Source organism: Cavia porcellus, unplaced genomic scaffold (genome assembly GCF_034190915.1).
Source record: "Cavia porcellus strain 051 isolate PalLab524CR breed Dunkin Hartley unplaced genomic scaffold, mCavPor4.1 scaffold_15, whole genome shotgun sequence".
Lineage (NCBI taxonomy): Eukaryota > Metazoa > Chordata > Mammalia > Rodentia > Caviidae > Cavia > Cavia porcellus.
Window position 1 is genome coordinate 64,634,803 of NW_026947498.1, and position 25,854 is coordinate 64,660,656.

At 34.8% G+C, this 25,854-nt stretch overlaps 1 long non-coding RNA gene across 1 annotated transcript in view; it reads right to left on the reverse strand.

Annotated features, from left to right (window-relative positions):
- Positions 1-14,262: 14,262 nt before the first annotated feature.
- LOC134470582 (uncharacterized) overlaps positions 14,263-25,854 on the reverse strand; it is a 101,814-nt gene continuing 90,222 nt past the window's right edge. Inside the window, exon 4 of the long non-coding RNA XR_010039521.1 lies at positions 14,263-14,354. This is a non-coding gene — a long non-coding RNA (uncharacterized LOC134470582). The remainder of the gene's footprint in view (positions 14,355-25,854) is intronic.

Consider the following 25,854-nt stretch of genomic DNA (forward strand, 5'->3'; position numbering starts at 1 on the left):
ACAAACCAGACGTCTGACTCCTTGATCATTTTTATGCCTAAATCTTGTAATCTGAACAACTACTTTCAAGATAACAATATGAAGTACGTTAACTAGTGTTAACTTCTTATGTTTTTGAAATTCTGTATAATTTTTATCCTTTTTTGTTTTTAAATAAAAATAACTAAAACATACCAACCAAAAAAGAAAGCAGAAGAAAAAACTAGAACTGCACCAAAACAGAACACTTCTGGTTTTCCAAAGATACCATTAAGAAATTAAAAGGTGATGTGCAACATGGTGATCATAATTGACAATACTGTGTTGCACATAGTTACTCTGTCCCTTTTATCTGTAAGGAATATATTCTAGGCTTCCCCAGTAGATATCTAAAAGTATGGATAATACAAAACTCTACACACATATTACAATACAGTGCCTTGAGGGCCATTGTCAGGTGGAATAAACGATGACTAACACAAGCACTGCAATACTATGACATCAATCTGAAAATTGAGACTACTTTGAGATTAATGAGTTTATAGTACAAACAGCATGAATATGCTGCTCAAAGAGATGATTCACATTACAGGCAGGACAGTAGAAAATGCAATGAAATTTCAACACACTCCTTGGATGGTGCACAATTTAAAATTTATAAATGATTTATTTCTGAAATTTGCATGTGACATTTTTGCATTACTGTTGATTGTGAGTAACTGAAACCATGGAAAGTGAAACCACAAATAAGGAGGGATCACTTTAACTGAAATATGCTAAGAGGGTAGATCCTAATTATTCTCATCACAAAAGAAAAAGAAAAAAAGAGAAATGAAAGAAAAATAGAAGGAAGGGAAGGAAGAAGGGGAAGGTAATCAGGGAAAAAAGGAAGAGAAAGATGAAGAAAGGAGAAAAGAAGAAGTATATGAGGTAACAGATGGTACTATCTTGTTTATCATCCCACAAAACAAAAACATCAACTTATACAATTAAATAGATGCAATTTTATTTGTCATTTATACTTTACTAAAGCTGAAAGAAAGAAAGAAAGAAAGAAAGAAAGAAAGAAAGAAAGAAAGAAAGAAAGAAAAAAGAAAGAAAGAAGTGAAAAGCAATCCAAAGACTGGAAGAGAAGCGTTGGAACATACATACATATATCTAGGCACATATCAAAGGAAAGGCCTAGTGCATAAGAGGATGAGAACAAGAAGTCAGTTTCTAAGTTTATGGAAAATACACATTGTACACTTCACAACAGAAGACATGAACACGCCAGGAAACATTTGAAAAGAGACTCAGCATCATTAGTCACCAGGAAAACACATGCTAGGAACCCAGTAAGATGTCGTATCATATGAATAACAAAAACTAAGAATGAGAAGTGGAACACAGTTGTAGAAAAAATGTAGGGCACTTTGAAAAGTGGTTTTGCAATTTCTTTAAAAATTGAATATATACTAATTAAATGATTCAGTAGTTTTTTGTTAGTATGTTTCCAAAAGAAAAAACATAATGTATAAATATTTAATGTAAAATAAATATTTTATATATATATATATATATATGTGTGTGTGTGAAAATGTATAGATGAATGTTCATAGCACCTTTAATGACAATGTCAAAAGGTTGGAAAGATACAATGACAAAATATATGCATTGATAAAAAAATAATTTGTAACTATTCATAAAATGAAATACTACTGACCAATATAGAGACTGGACTAATACAGTCAACAACATGGAAAAATTGTTGTAAGATTTTGTACAAAAGTATCTAAGTAGGGCTGGGGATTTAGCTCAGCGGCATAAGCGCCTGCCTTACAAGTGCACGGTCGTGAGTTCGATCCCTGGTACCGATTAAAAAAAAAAAAAAGTATCTAGGTACAAAAAGTACATACTGAATAACTCCAGTCATATGAAGTTTTAGAACATGTAAAACAAATCAAAAAGACAAAGGATCAGATCAGGGTTTAAATAGAACAGAGTCGGAAATGATTGTAAATGAGCACGAACTGGAGTGCTGGAAATGTGCACTTTAATTAGGGTGATGGTTGTGTGGGTACAAATACAAAGCCTTGTACCTTTAAAATCTGCACATTTTCACTGCACAGGATAGCACATGCCTGAGAGCTTTCACAGAGGCGGGAACTGAACTTAAGATGGCACAGGAGAAGGATTGAATGCGAAGGGAGAAACTGAACTTACTGGAGGAAGGAATGGGGACTCCAGCATGATCTGAACCAGGAGGAAACCATGAAAGGGAGTCCTAGAGGAGCAGCGACCTGTGAAGAGGAGGACCCAAGTCAGTAGTGGGCAGAATAGATAGGACTCCGTCACTTGGTCTGGCGGGACCTACAAACAAGAAATAGCAACAATGATAGCAACGGTGGCAACAACCAAAGTGCAACTATGTGAATCTATCCCAGGGAGTCTAAGAACCTGTAGGAGTAAGAAAAGCCATCTTAGTTAAAGTTACATATAGATGATAGATGGATGATAGATAGATGATAGATAGATAGATAGATAGATAGATAGATAGATAGATAGATAATATTGATGACAGATAGATAGATGGATGATAGGTAGATGATAGATAGCTATGTAAATATATAGATATATCTATCTATATAAAATTTTCTCTGTCCCAGATGATGGCAAAACTGGCAATCCTCTCTCCCTTTTTTAATTATAATATTTGACTTATTATGATTCTGTCACACTACTAAATTGGAAATTGTATAAAATATAGTAGATAGAAATTTTGGCTGAACCAATTAAAATATTCCTTAGAGAGTCTTTCTTGCCCAAGCAACATTATGAACCTCTGAATAAATTGGGTCTGGGCCTTGGTTTGTTATTTTAATTTGAACTAATGGAGTGGATATAAAAGGCTAAACTAGGAGCTTATTCAGTCACCCACCTCCTGGTCAAAACTCTTAACATGTGGAAAGTCACTGTCACGCTCACCATCTCAATTTTACTGTTACCAGTATTAGTCCTGTTCTTTCCTTTCCAAACATGAGAGCACAGAGTGCTCATATCTCGGCTTGCACCCACTGCATACCTTGGCTACTGTCTTTTTCTCTTATTCCTGTCAAAACCCACACTGTTAATGTGGATCACACATGAAGACAGCTCTGCTGTTGAATATATTGGGGACACATTGTGTTAAACATAGTCACGGGTCCTTGCTGAGAAACCCCACAAGGACTTTAATGTGTTCCTGAGCGCTGGGAATCTCCATGAGCAAGGTAAAATGTTTGATCATGGAAGCCCTGTCGTTCAAGCTTTACCTCAAATTCACTGTGGGAAACAATGGCCTAAATTGCAGTAACTGCTCCAAGCCCTTCTCTCTGCCTTCCGCCTCTCTTGTTCCAAATCATTATGAGTACCGCTGTGGGGAAATATCTCAGATCACATTTTTCTTTGGTTGGTCTTCAGCTACCAAAGACGAGGATCACACACAGTACCCATGATGCCACAGCCAACCCTTTTCCTGTGTGAGCTGCAAAGCTCCCCTCACTCAGCAGAGAAAGGTCTGTCCTGCCTTAGCAGCAGCAGCAGCAGCCACTGACCAGGGTGCTCACCAGAAGTTAGTGTTCCTAGAAGTCATTGGGTTACATTTTAAGAGGAGTCAGGAGTCCAGGTTACATTTCAAGAGCAGTTAATATGGACAAGTACAAGAAAGGTGCAAAAAGCCTGAATGACCCCTCACAGTTTGAAAAGACATCAGGCATACCCAATGATCACCATTCTGCTTCTAAATCCTGAGGCTTTATATGCAGCCTGCCAGATAGTTCCTGGGTCAGAGCCTGGACTGGTGAGTATCATTCGCCAAAATCTCAGCTCTCTTAGCTCTGTTGATAGTAGAGAGAAAACTCTGTCTCTCTCTATCTCTGTCTCTCTCTGTCTCTCTCTCTCTCTCTCTCTCTCTCTCTCTCTCTCTCTCTCTCTTTCATTAACCCCTTTATTTCATTCCAGAATATACACTCAACTACTCACTCAAGGCGAAGAAAGTTTCCACAATTAAGTCTTAGAAGCAGCACCACTAGGCCTTATAGCCCTCCAACAAAATAAGATTTGCCTTAACACTTCTTTCTCTGATTACACAATGTGCCGCTCTTCTTTTCAACACAGTGAGTTTAAAGAATGCTACATGTACCATGTAAATTACCTGGTATTTTGACCTAAAATTACTTGAATACATTAGATCAAAATGTCATGGATACCTCAATCTAGAAACTAAAGTATATAAATGGGTTTTTGGTTACAAGAGCATGTGACTGAAATAAAAAGAGCCTGTTTCTTTAAGTAGCTTTTACAAAGGATTTCTGAAGCTCTCTCCTGATTTGTTGATTTATTTTTTAAAGAAAGAAAGACATGTTGATGAATGAGTTCAGGCCTCTCCAGCCTCCCAGGAGATGAAGGAGAAGCTTGTGGGAGAGGGAGGGGTGGGCTGCTTTTTCCTCTGCTTGCAGAGGCTCCCAAGACTCCAGTCCGTCTGGATTACTCTCTAAGATGCTTCACTCACTGTTTGAATTGACTCAGTGCCAAGAAAACCCAAGCTGAGGGATAAAAAGTAAAGGAGAACAGAAACGTATAAATGGTAGGGAGGGAAAGAAAAAGCGAACAAGCAGAGAGAATGGGTACATTTGCAAACTAGGGGACTTCTGCATCCCCTGGCTGACTGGATACCACTGAGATTTAGAAATACAAGGGACAGTGCTAACATAAATTGTCCATCTCAGAAAGGTGACCCAGCAATCCCCCTGCCTCTGATTGGGAAAATAGCAGACTGCTGGGATACCTCATTAAGATAAAAAGTGCCCTTGTCCTAAAAAGACCAAGATTAGCGCAGTCACAACGCTGCTTTCCAGGAACCCATGGTCCCCAAGAGCCTTTTCTCAGGAGTGTGCAATAGGAGTTTTAAATCTGCCATTCAGGCCAACGGAAAGTACAATGGAATGATGTTATACAACCCAAATGGCAGGCACTAGGGGGCCGCAGGATGCTCAGCAAGATGGAAACATCAAAAAGAATATTTTTGATAGAATTTAATGTTGTTTAGAAAAAAATCAGCATGGGACACTGCATTGTGGTGTTTCAGGTGGCTTAAATTGACCCAGTTCTCCTAACCTTCCTGCTTGCTCCCAAAAATAATTATAAAATGCCCTTGAAAGTACTGTAGAATGCAACATCTTTAGTTAAGGAAGTGAGGAGGTGGTACCCAGAGAAATCTGGGCTCCATTCCAGTCCCTTCCTACAATAGAATACCCTTTGCCACTTTAGCACTGTGTGTCACGTGACCCCAAGGTATACCACTGATGGAAGAATACCTTTGGGGGTCCCTCACCTGTGGTGCCAGTGAGCCCACATACATCTGAGACATCTCTGGGAGTTACGTGAGTCTGAACACTGAACAAATCCTTGATTTCCTTCATCCTGTGCCACCTATCTCTAAGTAATAAATCCTCTTCATATAACCAGTTGGAAATGAGTGTGTTCAGTCTCCCTGAACTCAGATAAGTTTGTTATCCATGCACAAGGATATTGATTTACAGAAACTAGAAGAGAGTGTCTTTTATTTGTATAACTGTTTAATGTCCTGTGAATCAGCCTTTGTGTTTATAAGGGGGAAGGAAAAAAAAGTAACAAACCATACCAAAACTCAGTGACTTAAAATATCAGTGTCTGTGGGGCAGCTGGCCAGTGCCTCACCTAGGCTGGACTCAGCAAGGCTCTGCTCCAGGAAGGGGTGGTCAGTGCAGCTGCTTCACATGGTACAACTAAGCTGAGACAGGTGACTCTGCTATACTTTCTTGTCCACCAAGCCAGCTCAAGTATGTTTTACTCTTATCATTGACAGAAACACAAGAGAAGGCAAGCCCCAAGGTGGACGTTTCAGGTCTGCCTTAAGAACACAGTCGATTAACACGTCATTGGAGAAACCAAGTCATAAGCCAAGATTATGCACAAGAAGTAGAACCATATATGCCATGTTTTAGAGTAACATTGTGAAGTTACGTGGCAAAGGGCACAGATATGGGTAAAGGTAAACAATTATTACCAATAGTTATACCAGTCATGATGAACCAAAACTCTCTGCAGTTTTTAAGGCCTCTAAAGATCTCGAGATCACTGGTTCTTCGTCAGGCCATGGATAGCACTGCATATGTTTCTGTGGGACTTAGATTCCTCATCAGTAAAGTAGAAATAATATTTTGTTTTCCCAACTGACAGGGTTAGTGTGGAACCCAGGTGAGACCTGAATGGGTCTGAATGTTCTCAGCTATCAAGTACTACGCAGTGTAGTGCTCGACCATGCAGTAATTGCAATTATTACCAGATGGCAATGCTCTTTGTATACATTAGGCTTGTGGGTTGTACATTCTGTGTCTCATCTGTTTAAATCTGCTATGAGAGCAAAAACACAACTATGGACAAAATACGCACACCCTTCATTGCTGTGTTATTGCTGTACTTTGGACCTGGCATGTCCCCCAAAGGCACGTGGGTCAAAGGCCTGGTCCCTAGCCTGAGACTCTGTTAAGGCACTGGTCCCTTTTATTTTTCCTAAAGAAATAGCTGTTGCCTCTGAGAAACTTTTACAGTCCTTCTTGCTGTTTTCAGAATTGGTTTTGAGTTTTCATTCCCTGTCAGCCAGAGGGGACAGCAGTGACAGCTAAGAGCTATTCTTCACTGCAATCAGGTATAAGCCTCGCTCCAGTCAACACTCTTGGGAGACACATGTAAAAGGGAGACTTCTCATGTATAAGCCCTGGAATTCCAGTAGGCTTAACCTGGAAGGTGAAAATAAACACCAAAATAAGCTGGAGGAAAATCAAGAGTTGTCACACAAGTCCATGTTTTATACCTGAATTCTTTGTTATGCATTGGGAATGATCCACTATGAAAGTGAAAATACCCAATGAGAACATTACGGAGACTGGTGCAGGCAATTTATTTTACCAGAAACCAAACACCCAGACCTATCCATAAAATGTAAGCTGATTTCCTAAAAAGGCCTACCGTGAAAAAATTCCTTGTTCTAGAATGGACTTCTTCCCCAGCAATGAGGGCTTCAATCCTAACTATATTATATAAAGTTGCCTCATGAGTCAATGGAGGTATTCAGGACATTTTGGGTCATGGAGCTTGTATTTTCTTCCCCAGTATGAAGTTTAGAAGACAGGCACAACTCTGTATTGATTTTGTGCCATCTCGCCCACAGAGCTGGAAAGCTTCTCAGGGTACATTAAACTCAATGCAGGCATCGTGGGTGCAACCTTTGCAGTAAGCTGGAGCTTTTAAGGTCTGAGTTCCATTTATAGTTGGCAGGTGCCCAGGTTAAAGAAGTTGCTCTGAGAAGCAATCCCTCGTAGTGCACACCAGTTCCAAAGTGTTGGTGTTGGAAAGAAAGATTCCCTTTCCTTGCACTCACCTTAAATATAGATGTGCTGAAGAACCGGGTGACTGGAAGCTACGGCCCTTAGTGAGGACTCCCTTCACCAGGTAAAACCAGGCCTTTGTGACATCACTAATACACCCCTCACAGAAGAATAAGCAGGCCCGTTACTAATGCTCTGGGTGTACGAGGTATCTCCTGTCCACCCTTCTCTCTTCTCCTGCACAGGACTTCCTAGAGTTCCCTCCAACCTTTCTTTTCCTAAATATCCCCTCATGCTATCCCCTCATCATCCCCTCTACACCTTGAATCCAGTATTCAAAAGTCCATGTTTTCCACTCATATCCTTTCCTTACTCACATGTATCCTCTGTTCTAGCAACAGAGGCTCCTTGCTGTTCCTCAGAGTCACCACACGCTTCCCTACCACCTGTTTCTCTCCTGCCATTTTCTCAGCCAGAAGTGTTCTGCTGCACCTCTATCTACTGAAATATTTCAAGACTTAACTTATATATAGTTTCTTCTAAAAAAGAATTAAAATTGGTACTCTAGAGTCCCTTAAATTCTAGGTATAATTTATGTTTTTCTTATGTTATCCATGCTATTACTCATAAAGACACATCCTTGCAGCTTCCTTAGATTGGGAGCACTTCTATGTCTATGTCGTCTTCCCCCTCTCAAAAATAAGTCATAATAAATGCTCAGTTAATGGTTTTCACTGAATTAAATTATTTAGTACAAGACTTGAGACTTGACAGAAGTAATTTTCTTTCCTAAGTATCTAAAACATAATCAGGAAATATTTTAGATAAGGAATAGAAAAAAATATACGTTACCTTGTGTCTTTTATAAAATAAGAAAGGCATTTTACAACATTTTTACTATATTGATTATCAGATAGTTTTCTGAATCACATCCTGTAAATCTAAAAGAAATAAGTTAAATCTTATTTTCCCATGAAAGCAATCTTACAAAATAGGTTTCTCTTCCTCACCAAGGCCTTGTGCCCAGCTTCTTTTTATGAATGGTCTCAAACACTGTATTTAATCATTTATAAATGTTAGAACTGCATACTATATTACATAAAACTTTCTACGGTGTATGTAAATCAATTAAACAAGACAACACAGCAGCCTATAAAATAAAATTTCATTTAGTATAGACCATCATAAAGGGCTATCATATGAAGATTTCATCTTCTTTAAAATCCCATCTAAAATAAATCAGTAAGTAAAGATATCCCTTTGATGGTGTCATGGCTTCAGAACGATTTCTTTGAAGAAATTTTGTGAAGTATCTGAGGAAAACTTTGCAGGTGGTTAAAGACAGCAGTGACTTTTGAAGAAAATAATAAAAGTAAGTGGGTTTGTATACCCTTATTTCTCCCTAACAGTTTCCATAGAGCTAACACAGATATTAGCCAGAAAATTTAGATTTATCTCAATATGCAAGAAGAAGGTACAACAATTTTTGAACGATCTTCTCAATAGCTATAGCAATTTTCTTGTTGCTCGATTATGACTTGGCCATGAAAATTGCTTTGTGGTAAAATGGATCCATCTATTTATCCTCATGTGACGGTGTCTTATTATTTATCTGATAAAAACTTGACCTAGAATTCTTCCAATTTGATGACCTAAAAGTATTTGATGCCCATAGATATCCCTCCACTTTGCTGAATCCGAGGGATGCACTTTACAATTAAAGCTGATGTGTCTGCTTGCCATGAAACTATCTCTGACCCATAAGCACAGTCTTTTCTGCAGTCACTATGTCTCTATCAGAAGTACTTAACTCTGGCAACACATAAAAGACCTGATTGCTAGGTGCTCCTCTAAAAAAAGTTAATTAAATCAGATACTCAGAATCTTTGGGTATAAAATTCAGGCTTAACATTTTCTAAAGCTCCCCAGATATTTTTGATGTTGCTAGCAAGGCAGTAACTATCGGCCTCTGCAAACTTAAAACATCTATTTGATTCATTCAAAATTCAAACCAATTACAAGATCCTGGGGGTATTGAAGACTATTGGATTCTATATTTTACTTTGACAATAATGACAAGATGCCTGACTTTGGGGAATCATGGTCTCTCTCAAGTCGGAGAGTCCTCAGGTATTATATGAGAACAGTCTCAATGATGTCAAAAATTGTACAATTTTTTCAGTGAAATACTAGCAAATGCAATTCAGCAGCACAGCAAAAGCAATACACCATAACCAAGAGGGATTTACTTCTGCAAGGAAATTATGGTTCAACAAATGAAAATCATTGTGATAAATCACATAAATCACAGAGGTGTACAATATGAAAAATGTCGAATACAGAATGAAGAAAAGCACATGAACAACATAACAAGCATTTCAGGAAGTTTAGCATCTTTTCATGATATAAAGAATACTCACCAAACTGGGTATGGAATAAAATTAACTTAATATATCATGTATGAAATGTCAACAGCAAACATGATACTTAATGGTAAAAGATTGAAAGCTTTTCCTCTAAGATCACAAATAAGACAAAGATGTAACTTTCATAACTTTCTTTCAACATAATACCAGAAGTCCTAGCCAGAGCAATTTGACAGGAAAAACAAATAGAAGATATTCAAATTGGAAAACAAAAAAGTGAAATTATCATAATTTACAGACAACATGATCTTCTTTATATAAAACCCTAAACATTTCACAAAACCTATTAAACCCAATAAACACATTCAGAAAAATTGCAACCTACAAAATCAACAAGTAAAAAAATCAGTCATTTTTTATTTAAAGCATAATAAGTTAATTTGATTTAGTTTTGGAGTCATTAACAATAAATACAATTAATGAACTATCTCTAATTGAAATGATTTTCATTCTTTGCAGTAATAAAGCTGTTTTTCTAAATAGTGATAGCCACACAAATTTAAAGGCTTACACTTTTAAATAAGGTCTTGTCATAAAGCTACTTGACATCAGGAGTCTCTACTTTGTCTGAATGGAAAGTACTGATAGAGCAATACAAAGGACTTAGAGATCATTTCTACACTGAAACTAGCTTACCAACTGGGCTTTAAATTCAGTTTTTTCATCTACACCTAGAAGGATTTATGACACAGTTCCCTCCGAAAGACATTCTTTTCAAATGAAAGGAGACCATTGCTTAGTTCTTTGCACTAATGTACCATTCTCTTTTGCATTTTTATTTATGGGAAAGAGGTAAAACAAAATTTAATAACAAGATGATAGAAGAATAACAAAGTTAATACATTGCATATTGTTATCTTTAAAGTAGTTACTCAGAGTACTACATAAAAAATTCTTCAATTGACATTAACACAAACCCTCCTTTTCCAGGAACTAAGAGACCCTAACAGTAGAGCTAACTTGCATTTTTTGTCTCATTTTTCCCTTCCTTCTTTTTCCTTTCCTGCATCCTACCTAGTTTTTCCTTTTAAAATTTTTCCTATTTCACAATATCTCTTGTTAATTTTAGACCTTATTTACTCTTTAAATTTCTCAAACCAGGAGTACAACATGATGTTTATACATGTGAATCTAATTTATTTGACTTATGAGTATGTTCTCAAGTTGCATTCGTTTATCCTTCCTTATGTCTAAGTAGTTCTCCATTATGTAAAAATATCACAACTTTCTTATCTATTTCTAAGTGGATGGGCATTTGGGTTGTTTCCAGGACTTAGCTATTAAACATTGTGTTGCTAAAAATGTGAGTGCACATATATCATTGTGGTACAGTGTTTTTAGTCAAATAGGACCACTAATCCTAGCATTTTGAGCAATCTGCATACTAATTTCCACAAATGTTGCACCAGTCTGGACTGCCACCAACAGTGATGAAGGTTTCCTTTATCCCTATAGCCCTTCCTGCATTTGTTATTGGTTGATTTCTTGAAAGCCATTCTTTTCTGGAGAAAAATGAAATCTCCTCTGTGATGTTTTCATTTGCAACTCTAAAATAACCAAAGATGTTGAACATTTTTTATATATTTTGCCATTTGTATTTTTCACATGAGAAATGTATATACATCTCAGATGCCCATTTTTTAATGGTTCTTTAATTTAGAGGATCTGATTTTTTTTCAGTTCTCTGTATGTTCTACATAAAAGTCCGTGTGTGAGGAACACTTGGATAAAATTTTTGCCTACTCCATGGGTTGTCGCTCATTCTGTTGGTGATTTCTTTTGAGGCACAAAAATTTTTCATAGAGCAAGGAATATAGAACTGTGGCACAGAGACTGCCTGGGAAGCATGAGGTCCAGAGTTCAACTCCTGTTTCCACCAAAAAGAAAAAGGTTTTAATAAGATGAGATCTCAATTGTTGATCCATCAAAGTATTTCCCATGCAATTTGGGTTTTGTTATGAAGTCTCTGCCCACCTGTGTTCTCAACATTTCCACCTACTTTTTCTTCCAGTGGATTTAGTATTTCTGTTTGAATATTTAGATGTTTGATCCATTTTGACTTTAATTTAGTGAACGATGATAGATATGGGTTTAATTTAGTCTTCAGCATGTAGAGAGTCAATTTTTCAGCACTATTTATTAAAGAGGCTGTCTTTATTCCAGAGAACATGTATAGCCCCTTTGTCAAAGACAAGAGTGTTTGTAGTTGTGTCTGCACTTTCTAATCTGTTCTGCCCACCCTCAAGTCTATTTTTTTCCAGTACCACTTGGCTTTTACCATAGTAGCATTGTAGTATAATTTCAAATCAGGTATTATGATGTCTCATGCCTTACCTTTGTTGTCCAGAATTGCCTTTGCTATTCTACATCTCTTCTGGTTCCAAATAAATTTTAGGAATGCTTTCTCTAGTTATGTAAAGTATGCTAATAGTATTTTGATCAAGATTGCATTTAATCTGTATAATGATTTTGGGAGTATGGTCATTTTCACTGTTTGGTTCTTCTTATTCATGAGCAAGGGATATCTTTTCTATTTCTAATATCCTCCTTGATCTTCTTTTTTAGAGTACTGTAATTAATTTTCAATTACTAGATTTTTTGCTTCCTTTGTTACATTGATTCCTAAGTATTCTTTCTTTTTTTTTTTTTTTTTTTTTTTTTGGATGCTATTGTGAAGAGTATGGTTTCCCTAAGTTTTCTCTCAGTGAGTTAGTTGATTCTGTACAGGAATACTATTGATTTTTGAGCATTGACATTGTATCCAGGTATGCTGCTGAATTTGATTATTAAATCTAGAAGTCTTTTGGTGGAGTTTTGGTGATCCTCCGTGTAGAGTATCATGTTGTCTCTCAAGGGCAATTTAACTTCTTCCTTTGCTATTCTTATTCTTTTTATTTCTCTCCCTTGTCTAATTATCCTAGCTAATGTTTTCATAACTGCATTGAGTAGGGGCGATGATAGTACACTTCTTTGTCTTGTTCCTGATTTTACAGTAAAAACTTTCTGTTTTCATCTGTTCAGAAAGATGTTGGCTGTTGGTTTGTCATAGAGGACTTTTGTGAGATTGAGGTAAAGACAATCTATTCCAATTTTTGGTAGAGTTTTTTCATGGATGAATGCTGGACTTTGTCAAAAGATTTTTCTGTGTCTATTGAGATGATCATGCGATTTTGGGCACTGTTGGTATGATGTATTGTATTTACTGATTTGCATATGTTGAAACATCTCTGCATTCCTGCAATGAATCCCACTCGGTCATGACATATAATCTCCTTGATCATTTGCTTCATTCTGTTTGCTAGTATCTTATTGAGGATTTTTGCACTTATGTTCATCATAGAGATTTGCCCGTAGGTCTCTACTTCGGACCTTAGGGTAATACTTGCCTCGATGAACTCTTCCTATCTCACTTTCAATTTCATTAGCTGACATTGGTTTATTCAGAAATTTTATATTTTCTCGATTCAGTTTTGGTAATCGTACATATCTAGGAATCTGTGTATTCTGAGAGTAAAGATTCGCATGAGAATAAAGATTTTTGAAGTAAATATTGATGATCTGAATTTCCATAAAATCTGTAGCAATTTCACCCATTTTATTCCTCACTGCATGAATTTGAGTCCTTTTTTCTTTTCTTTTCTTTTTTATTTGATAAGGTAGGCTAAGGGATTATCAGTTTTAATTAAGCACCAACTCTTAATTCACTAGTCTTTGTATTGGTTTGTTTGTCTCCATTGTATTGCTTCTGCTCTGATCTTTATAGTTTCCTCCCTTTTGGGCTTTGGGCTTGACTTGGTTTTCTTTTTCTAGAAATTTAACTTTATAACACTAAGTTGTTTAATCATGCTCATTCTGTGTTTCTGAAGTCAGAATTCAGTGCTATAAATATTTTTCTTAGGACTGCTTTCATTGAGTCCCAGAGGCATTTTATCTGTATTTTTATTTAATTATAGATATTGTTCAATTTCTTCTTTAATTTCTTCTGTGACCCATTGGTCATGCAGGAGGATATTATTTAAGTTCCATTTGTATATAGAGTTTTTGCAATTTTTTGTCATTAATTTCCAATTTTGTTACACTACGGTTACATAATACACATGAGATAATTTCAATTCCTTTTCATTTACTTAAGCACGTTATGTGTGCTAGTATATGGTCTATTTTAAAGAATGCCCTATGTGTAGCTGAGAAGAGTATGTATTCTGATGTTGTTTGGTAGAACACTCTGTAATATCTACTAGGTTCATTTGTTCACAGGTATGGTCCAGTTCTGATATGTCTTTGCTGATATTTTGTCTAGTTAATATATCAATTTGTGACAATAAGTTTTCCAATTACAACTGTGTTATTGCTTATTTGATTTTTCATATCTATTAATATTTGTTTATATACTTGTATATGCCTGTATTTGTTACATTCATATATATGATTGTTATCTCTTCCTCTTGGAATTTTCCCCCAAAAGTATTACCTCTTGTCTCTGGGCCTTCCAACAAGGTTCACTGGATCCCAGCAGCCATGAAGAGTGGAGCCATTCTCTGGGCCTTTCCATGCTATTCACCTAGACCACAGTGAGGGTCAAAAAATTTTAGTTTAGTAGCATCCTAGGTATTAACCCTTTATCAGATCCATGATTTGATAATATTTGTCTCTATTCTCTAGGTTATTCTTTCACTGTTGAATATGCTTTTTGACACAGAAAAGTTTTAAGTTGTGTAGTCTAAGTAAATTTACTTTTGTTTCTCATGCTTTTTATATATTATTTAAGAAATCACAGTTAAGTCCAATGTCATAAAGCTTTCCCTTACATTTTCATCTTAGAATTTTATTGTTTTAGGCCTTATATTTATATCATTGATTCATTTAAAATTTTTGTTTATAGTATAAGGTAAAGGCTCAACTTTCTTTTTGCATATGGATGTACAGCTTTGTCAACACTTTTTGTTGAAAAGTTGTCATTTTCCATTTATTAGTCTTCATAGCTTATAAAAATTATTTGTTCATACATGTGAGAGATTTTTTCTGTAATCTTTTCTGTTTTAATTGATTCATATATCTGTCTTTCTGTTAGTAACACAGTGTTTTGATTGATGTACCTTTGTAGAATTTTAATATTGGAGATTTTTGAGACATCCAAATTTATTTTTCAGTTTGAACATTATTTTGGATACTTGATGGTCCACTGAAATTTGTTTTGAGTTTTAGGACAGACCTGTTCATTTCTGAAAAAAAATTTTGGGGGATTTTGATAGGGGTCTGCATTGAAACTATTCAATCCTTTGCTTACTACTGATAGTAATTTCAAGTCTTTCATGAAATGTTTCTCCAATTAATTTTCTTGAACCTTTTGTGCTCTCTGTGTGCAAGTCTTTTGACTCCTTGTTTAAGTTAACTTCTGAGTATTTTATGAGTTTTGATGCTATTTTAAATGGCTTTTAAAAATTTCCTTTATGGATTGTTCCTTTTTAGTATAATGTAATTACTACTGGGCACCTCCTATCACCTATATTTTAGGTGGATTATATCCATTACAACAATCTTTAAAATTGGCAAATATGCAATGATGACAAAACACTTAAAATTATCTAATACAAGCACATTGAGACTTTTATCACCTGGTTTAGCCTGAATTTCATGTGATTAAAAACTTTATATCTCTATAGTATCTCCTGTGTTCAGTGTAACATGAAGGGAATGCATGACAAATATCAGCTAGATTTTTATAAAACTGTTCATAATTCTCTCTGAGTGGTATCCTGAGTTTGCCCTGTGGATCCAGACAGATTCTTGCAAAGGAATCAGATGAACAAATGCAAGGAAACCATACTTGACATGACAGATATATCTGTAATAAGCATAATGTTTGGGGGTCACGAGAATTTTCTATCAGAACTGAGGAGATTAATGGGTCACATACAAAGGGCATGATGTGGTATAGTATGGAATCAGACAGAAGTAACAAGAAATTTAGGTGGGCCCTCTTTAGAAGTTCAAATAGACATGTGGTGACTATATTCCTGGAAGAAAATTACATGCCAGGAAGGATTCAAGAAATCAAGACAAAAACCTCAATTAAAAGAGTGGGAAATTTCTTTCAGAGTCTCAAATTCACTGAAGTATAAATTTTCAAAAATAGCTTCTTATACTCCTCTAGGTTTCAGTGATGTGTGTCAATTTTTTTTTCCTGTTTCATTTCTAATTATATTGATTTGGATTTTCTCATTCTATTAGTGAATTTGACCAACATTGTTTTGGTTGTTTTTGTTCTTGTTTTTAATCTTATCTTTTCAGGCGTCCACTGGGAATCTCTTTGATCTTTCATTTTATTTGATCTCAATTTCACTGATTTCCACTCTGATCTTTATCATTTCTTGCCTTCTACTTTATTTGGATTTGGCTTGTTCTTGATTTTCTAAGAACCTGAAATGCATCATTATGTTATTTATTTGAAATCCCTCTATTTCTCTAATATAGGCTTCCACTGCTTCCTTCTTAGTGCTTTTTTTATTGAGTTCTATACATCTTTATTTTTTTTATTTTCATTGTAATTTGATTGTAAGAAGTTTTTGAAATTTTTCCCTGAGTTGTTCTATGACCATTCACATGCATATTATTCAATCTCCAAGCATTTTGCATTTTCTGAAGTTATTTTAGGTGTTGCTTTGAAGTTTTATTGTCTTGTAATCTGAAGGAATGTAAGATACACTTTCAGTCCTGTTGTATTTATTGAGACAACATTTATGGCCCAAAATATGGTCTGTTTTAGAAAAGGTTTTGCATCCTGCTGAGAAGATTGTATATTCGGTTATTGTTGGATGAACTACTCCACAGATATTGGTTAAGCACTTTGTTCCATGATATAGCTTATTTATTGATTTTTAATGGACTGATGTGTTTATTGGTGATAACAGTATTAAAATACATCACTAGGATTGTATTGATTGATATATAACTCTCTTTTATATGGAAAAGCATTTGTTTTATGAAACTGGATATATCAACATTTGATGCATAAACACACTCATTATTTATTCTTGGTGTGTTGCTCTCTTTACCAATATGTAGTAGATTTCTTTTTCTCATAAGACAAGTTTTGCTTTGAAGTCAAATTCATAATAAATTAAAATAGGTATTCCTGCTTTTGTCCAGACTCCATCTGCATAACCAATATTTCTAATCCTTTTCCTTTTGGTGTTATTTCATTCTAGATGAGCAGAATCTCTTGCAAATAGCATAAAGTTGAGTTTTCTTTTTCAATATGGTCTTTCATTCTAAGTCTCTCAACCAGAAAATTGAAGCTATTTACATTGAGTGTAATTAATGAAAAGTATTTATTGTTTCTTTTCATTATATTTTTCCATGCTTTATTCTTCCTTTATCTTGCTTTTAACTAATTTCTCATATGGAAATATTCTTCATTTGGGTACTTTGGTGACATTGACCTTCATGATTTGTGTAGGGTTCCCTTGAATATTTTCAAATTTCCTAGATACAGACACATGATTTAATAAAATTGAACTAGGAAGATTAATAAAACCTGAATGGACAGTAAAAGACCCTGCAGCCAGGCAAGAAAACAAAACCCTCTGCCAACTAACAAAATTCCAAGACCTGACTGATTTACATTGCATTTAGAAAGAATTTCTCATCTAAAGATAGAAATGATAACCCTAATAATGGAGTTGCTCAGCATAGCTAGAGAAGATATAGATTTAAAAAAAAATACAGGAGCATGGGAAACTGAAACCCTGAATGAACAATATAGAAAATAAGTAGAATGCATGAAACAAATTCAAAGAGATAGCCAAGAAATAAAAAATTATATTGAAAGCTGGCAAAACCATTTAAATGAACTGTGGGTAGTATTTTGCACCTTGACAACAGGATCACAGCTAGCAATCATGAAAAGATAGAACTTTTAAAAATAACAAGGAAGGATGAAATGACAATTCAACAGGTTCAAGATGATGCCAAGAGAAACAATGTAAGACTAACAGGCATCAGTGAAGAAGCAGGAGTCAATGTGAATGATATGTGTAAACTAATCACAGAAGTAATAGCAGAAAATTTCCCAAATATGAGGAAAGAATCGGATATGCAGATAAGTGAGGCATACAATATGCCAAACAGTCACAATGAACATAAATCTACACCCAGACATATAATAACTTAAGATCCCAGACATACAGCATAGAAACAGAATACTAAAAGCTGTTAGAGAAAAGACACAAATCGCCTATCAAGGAAAGCCCACTAGAATCACAGCAGACCTTTCAGTACAAACTCCAAATTAACACAAGCTTGGAGTGAAGTATTTCAAGCCCCAAAAGAAAACAACTTTCAACCAAGATTGATGTGCCCTGCAAAACGTTCTCTCAAATTTAATGGAGAAATAAGATATTTCCACAACAAAGAATAACTGAAGCAATTCATGTCCACAAAACCAACCCTAGAAAGAGTATTGAGAGACATACTAGATGGAGATAAAGATGACTACAGTTTCCAGAAAAACAGAGAGAAACAAAAGACAAGGCAAGCAATTAAACAAGGTAAAGCAGAAAACCAACAGCAGGAAAATAATACGACAAGTTGAGCCAGTACATATCAGTTGTATCCATCAATGAAAATGGTCTCAATTCACCTATTAAAAAAATAGATTGACAGAATGGATCAAGAAACAGGACCCCATATAAGAAACGTATCTGATGTAAAAGGAAACTCATAGACTAAAAGTCAAAGGATCTAAAACAGTATTCCATGTGACAGAGACCCAGAAAAAAAATCAAGGGTAGCTATTCTATGTGCAGACAATGTCAACTTCAAACCAAAAATGATCAAAAGAGATAAAGAATGTCACCACATACTTGTCAAGGGAATAATTCAAGAAGAAGTGCTAATAATCATAAACATTTATGCAGCAAATACAGGAGCATTCAAATATATAATACAAATACTAATAAATATGAAAAACAGAATAAGCAACAACATAATTGCAATAGGGACCTTAGTACTCTAATGTCACAAAGAAATAGATCAACTAGACAGAAAGGCAGCAAAGAACTAACAACTGAATCAAATCTGTGAGCAACTGGATTTAGTAGATGTTTACAAAGTATTCCACCACATCGTATCAGAATACATTTTCTTATTATCTGCAGATGAGACATTCTCCAAAATAAACCATATATTACCCCATAAAACATTCTTAAGTAAATGTAAATTCAATTGAGAATCTTTGAAATTATCCCATACATATGATCTAACCATGGTGAATGGAAATTGGAAATCAATGGAAAATAATTGTAAAACATGCAAAAATACATGGAAATTAAATAACAACCTCTTGAACAATCAATGAGTTACAGGTGAAAATAAAGAAGAAATTAAGCAATACCTGCAATTCAATGAAAATGCATGTACAACATACCAAAACCTGTGGGATGCAATGAAAATGGTCCTAAGAGGCAAATGTATAGCAATAAATTATCATATTAAGAAAACAGAATGAGCAAAAATAATCTAATGCTACATCCCAGGCTTCTAGAAAAAGAAGAGCAAATAAAATCCAAAACTCATAGAGGAGAGGAAATTATAAAGATCATAACAGAAATTGATGCAACTGAGCCTAAAAAATACATAAATTAATGAATCAAAGATCTGGTTTTTTGAGAGAATAAATATAATTAATAAACTTGTAGTCAACCTTATCAAGAAAAAGAAAAAAATTCAAATTTATGCTATAAGGACTGAAAAGAAGAAATTACTACAGATTCCATGGAAATTTAAAAGATCATGAATACCTACTTTGAAAATCTTTACTCACATAGGGTGTGAAACACAATGTAAATGACCTCAATTCATCTCCTAAAAGAAATAGATTGACCAATTGCAGAAATAATGGCAGAAAATTTCCTAAACATAAGGAAAGAATCTGATATGCAGATAAGCACAAATGATAGCCTCAGAGGAAACAGACAGATCTTTAGAAACATATGAACTAACAATCAAAAGCATGTAACAACTTTGAATAACCCAATATCAGTTACTGAAATTGAACACATGATTAAACACTTACCAGCCAAGAAAACCCCAGGTACTGATTGATCCATAGCTGAATTCTACAAGAAATTTAGAGAAGAGTTAACACCAATACTCCTCAAACACTTCAATGAAACTGAAAGGGAAGCAATTCTCCCTAACTCATTCTTGGAGGCAAGTACTACTTTGATACCAAAGCCAAAGAAAGACTCAACCAACAAGGAGAACTATAGGCCATTCTCACTAATGAATATTGATGTAAAGATTCTCAGTAAAATACTGTCAAATAGAATGCAGCAAATCATCGAGAAGATTATATATCATGACCAAGTGGCATTTATATCAGGAATGTAGGGATGGTTTCACATTACACAAAACAGTAAGAGTAACACAACACATCAATAGCACCAAAGGCAAAAATCACATGATCATCCCAATAGATGCAGAAAAGCTTTTGATAAAGTTCAAAACTTGTTCATGATAAATAAAAAAAAAACTATAGAAACTCAAAGTAGATGATGTCTACCTCAATCTGATAAAGGCTATCTATGACAAACCAACAGCCAATATTATACTAAATGGACAAAAACTGAAAGCTTTCACTCTAAAATGATGAATAAGACAAGGATGCCGACTCCTTGTCATATTCCTATTCAATATAGTTCTAGAAATATTAGCCAGAGCAGTCAAACAAGAGAGTGAAATAAAAGGAATAAGGATAGGAAAGGAAGAATTTAAATTAGCACTATTTTCAGATGACATGATACTCTACATAGAAGACCCCAAAAACTCTATCAAAAGACTTCTACAGTTAAAAAAGAAATTCCGCAACATAGCTGAATACAAAGTCAACACTCAAAATCAATAACATTCCTGTACACAAACAACAAACTCACTGAGAGAAATTATGAAAATAATGCCTTTCACAATAACATCCAAAACAATGAAATACTTAGGAATCAACCTAAATCAACCAAGAATGTAAAATACCTAAATGCTGAAAATTACACCACTCTAAAAAAGGAGATTGAAGAAGATATTAGAAAATGGAAGGATATTCCTTGTTCTTGGTTAGGAAGAACCAACATTGTGAAAATGGCCATACTCCCAAAATTGTTATATCAATTTAATGCAATCCCAATCAAAATACCATTAACATACCTTACAGATCCAGAGAAAGCATTCCTAGAATTCATTTGGAAATAGGAGAAACCTAGCATAGCAAAGGCAATTTTGGGCAATAAAGGCAAGGCAGGAGCCAACCCAATTCCTGACTTGAAAATATACTACAAAGCTATGGTGATAAAATCAGCATGGCACTGGCAAAGAAATAGACCTGAGGATCAATAGAACAGATTAGAAGATGCAAACATTACTAATTGTCAAATATAAGGTGGCTAGCCACCTTATATTTGACAATTAGTAAACATGTTCACTCAAAAAAATGATAGCATCTTTAATAAATGGTGTTGGAAAGGACTGAAGACATGCTGAAGACTGAAACTAGATCCATGCCTATTACCATGCACTAAACTAAAGTCAAAGTGGATCAGGATCTAAATATTAAAACAGAAACACTATGTCTACCTGAAGACAAATTAGATAGCAATCTTGAAGACATTGGGTATCAAACAATTCATGAACAAAACGCAAACCACATAGTAAGTACTGCAAAGAATCAACAACTGGGATCATATATTATTAAAAAATGTTTTCAGTTCAAAAGAAATCACCAACAAAGTAAAAGAAAATCTACAGAATGGGAAAGAATTTTAGCCAGCAGTCCCTCTGTCAAAGGACTTAGATCCAGAACATATAAAGAATTAAAAAACATCAAGACTCCCAAATTCAAAGACCCTCTCCAAAAATGGGCATTGGAGATGAACACACATTTCTCAGACGAAGACAAACAAATGGCAAATAAATACATGAAGAAATGTTCACTATCATTGGTCACTTGAGAAATGCATATTAAAATAGCATTGAGATTTCATCTCACTCCAGAAAGAATAGCTGCTATCAAGAAAGAAACTGATAACAAATGTTGGTTGGCTGTGGGGAAAAAGGAACATTTCTCCACTACTGATGGGAATGTAGACTGGTGAAGCCACTGTGGAAATCAGTATGGAGATTCCTCAAAAACTGAATTCCATCCAATCCAGCTATTCCCCTCCTTGGTATTTTCCCAGAAAAATTGAAAATTTTATGTCACAGTGATATGTGTGCACCCATGTTTATAGCAGCACAATTTGTAATAGCTAAATCTTGGAAACAACCAAAATGCTCATCAACCACAGAATGGATGAAACAGATGCAGTATTTTTATACAATGAACCATTACTCAGCTATAAAAAAGGATGGTCTTGAAGCTTTTACAGGTCAGTGGAAGCAACTTTAGACTATTCTCATAAGTGAAATAAATCACTCAAATTTATAAATATCATATTGTCTTTCTAGTATAAAAATAATGATAAAAAACTGAAAGAGAAGTAAAATCCAAAATGTAAAACAGATATTGTAATAATGAAAGGGAAAGAAAGTGCTCTAAAGGATATAACTGTATGTATGTTTACATGCTCAAGATAGATAACCATACTACTAAGTTTTTGTTAGTTTATCAAACAGAATAGTTTGTACTGTTGTTGATTGTCCACTTTTTATGCTTTAATTTTGTAACTTAAACAACTACTTCTAAGATAATAATATGTAATTTATCAACTAGTGATTTCTTACTGTTATTTTTTTTAAATTCTGTACTTTCTATTCTTTTTTCTGTTTTGCTTTATTCTCTAAGTAAACAAAAAGACTTTAGCCAGATTATCAGAAAAGGGAAAGAAATAAAATGGATGTGTATAAGGGACAAATCAAACTAAGTTACTCATTCAGATAACATAATCCTTTACACAGCAAAGCCAAAATATTCCAACAAAAGACGCCTAGAACTAGCAAATTCAGCAAGATAAAAGAATACAAAATCAATACATAAAAAAATCAATAGCATACCTGTATAATAATAATGAATTTACCAAGAAAGAAATTAGGAAAACAATACCATTTACCATAACATCAATAAAAATAAATGCTTAGGAACCAAAGAAATGAAAGACTTCTATAATAAAAGCCATAGTAAGCTGAAAAAGATCAAAAAGGCCATCAGGACATAGAATGATAATATCTTGTTCCTGGATAGGCAGAACCAATATTATCTAAATGATCATACATCTGAGATTAACTCAATCCAAATCAAAATACCAACAGTGCTCCTCAAAGTACTAGAGGACAATCACAAGATTCATAGAAAATCAGAAGAGAATAGGAAAAGCAATCATGGGCAACAAAAGCAAAGCAAGTTGCATCAAAATCCAGAATTTCAAGCTATATTAGAAAGACCCAGCCATAGAAAGCAGCACAGCACAAAAACAGACACATGGATGACTACAACAAAATAGAGAGTACAGGAAAAGCCCCAGGTGTCTGGACACATTCGGTCACCTGACCTTTGACAAAATGAACAAAAATCATGTTTTCATTGTATTGTTTATTTTGGGGCCTTAATGTTTTTGAGTGGTTTATATTTGCTAAATGTTATTCCTCTGTCGAAGGAGAAGCTGGCAAACTTTTTCCATTCTATGAAAAAGATAGGCTCTAAAACAAATGGACCTGGAAAAACTGCTATTCACATGCAGCAGATGAAAACTAGACCCATATCTTTTATTGTGTATAAAATAAAATCAATATGGACCAAAGACCTCGGTGTTAAAACAGAAACAATGATTCTGCTGAAAGATAAAATATGTAAAACTCTTAATGACATACACACAGACAAGTATTTTTGAACAAAACCCCAATTGCATAAAAAATCAATTAATGAGATTATATCAAATTTAAAAACTTGTACAGAGCAAAGGAAACCACCAGCAAAGTGAAAAGACAACCTACAGAATGGAAAAAAAAAATTGCCAGCTATTCCTTGGACAGAGGAATACCACCTATAAAATATGAACAACTCTGAAACATTCATCTCAGCAAAATAAAAGATCCAATCAAAACATGGGTAAATAGAGACTTCTCAAAATACAAATGACCCATAAATACATGAAATACATGTTCAACATCTGTAGCCATTAGAGATGTTAGAGCAAACTAACATAGCACTGAGATTCCATCTTATTATAGAAAGTATAGCTATCATCAAGATTTCAAGTAGTAACAGACTCTTGTATGGTTGTCAGGGAAAAAGGAACACTTCTGCATTGTTGGTGAGAATATAAACTCATACAATCACTATAGAAACCAGTATAGAGATTCCTCACGCAAGTAAAACTAGCAATTCCATTCAACCTGATATTTTCCTTCTAGGAATTTTCCAGAAAGAGTTAAGGACTTCATATTACAGTGACATGTGCATATTCATGTTTATAGCAGCATAATTCATAATAGCTAAATGTTGGATCCAGTCTCTATATCCATCAACAGATGAATGGTTAAAGAAAATGTGACGTTAATGCACAATACAATAGTACTCTGCAATAAAGGAGGCTATATCTGAGTTATTTGTAGGAAAATGGATGTACTTTGAGTTCATAATGTTAAGTGAAATAACTCAGACACAAGGGCTTAAATATGAGAAACTTGAAATATAAATAATATAAAGAACCAAATAAAAGATAGGCGATAGGAAATAGTTAGATAGATCTTTTCTACATGAGCAGAAAGCCAAGAGATAAGGGAGGGGTATACAAGAGACACAGATGGGACAGTAAACAAGAATTAAAATGTGTTATGGACATGCACCTATCCCCACAATGAATGTAATCACTACATGCTGCAAAATGAACTAATAAAAATTTTAAATTTAAAAGTAACTAAAAGTCTATGAGATGGACTGAGAGATAGCAAAGAGAAAAAAGGAGGAGGAGGAGGAGACCTAGAGTAAAAGCAACAAAGCCGAAATCTACATTTACAAATGGACAAAGTAAAATTCAGTTCCTCAAGCCTGTTAGGTGTATTTTAACTGCTTAGTAGACACTCATAGCATGTGGCTACCATGAGGCATAAATATAGACCCTTTATTTCCCTGTAGATACATTGAATTGCACTGCTCTGGACAAGCAGTTGAAAGGGGACCAAGCACAATAACCTTACTTTTAAGAATTGTCAATTGTGTGGTCCTTTTCAAATGAAATATTAGTCATGCAAAGAAAAAATGGCTATGACTCTTTGAAGGTGTCTCACTGGTAAACTACATGCACTTAAAACACCTATCACCTCCTGGATACTTGATCTTAAACTGAATTTGAATTCATATATGATTATAACACTGTAAAGCAATGTCTCCTACAATGCAGAGTAAAGTGTTAGGCAGAAAAAGTTTCCACTTGAGGAATTTTCTATGAAAGGAAATTAAATCCATTAAATTCTTGACTTTGTAGTCAAAGACAATCACTATAGGTTGATATAACAGACTTTCAGGGAAAAAATTAAATTTTGAATAGCAGAGATACCATTGAGGTGAATTATTTTGCTCCAGGAGACCTCATGCTGAGATTTATTTCTTCTTCTTGGTAATGCATAACAAAGAAAATCTAGTGTGGGCTTGTATCAGAGGGACCATTTATGTTGATGAATTAGAAGGCTAGCAGTGGCTTTTACCTCATTCTAGCTATGGGCCTATTGATGTTCTCATTAAGAACTAATATTCTCTGTATTAGTTCATTAGATTACATGATTTGATTTGAAACTGATCATAAATATTTAAGTGGTATTACTTCTAAAATGATCGCTTCTCTGCCCTTTGTTCATAAAGGGGGTATAACCCATTCGTGACTGTTTCCAGTGAGGGATGCAACAGGTGTACCCACTATGTGGGTTACTCAACATGAACATAGGTCCGACACACCCTCTGTGACAATGAAACACACTAATCGTACCAACTGTACATGCCTTCCATTATCTTCTTTACACATCTAGATGTATTGAGGATTTATGGTTTGGCATTGCCCTTTTTTTGTACCATCTTCAGA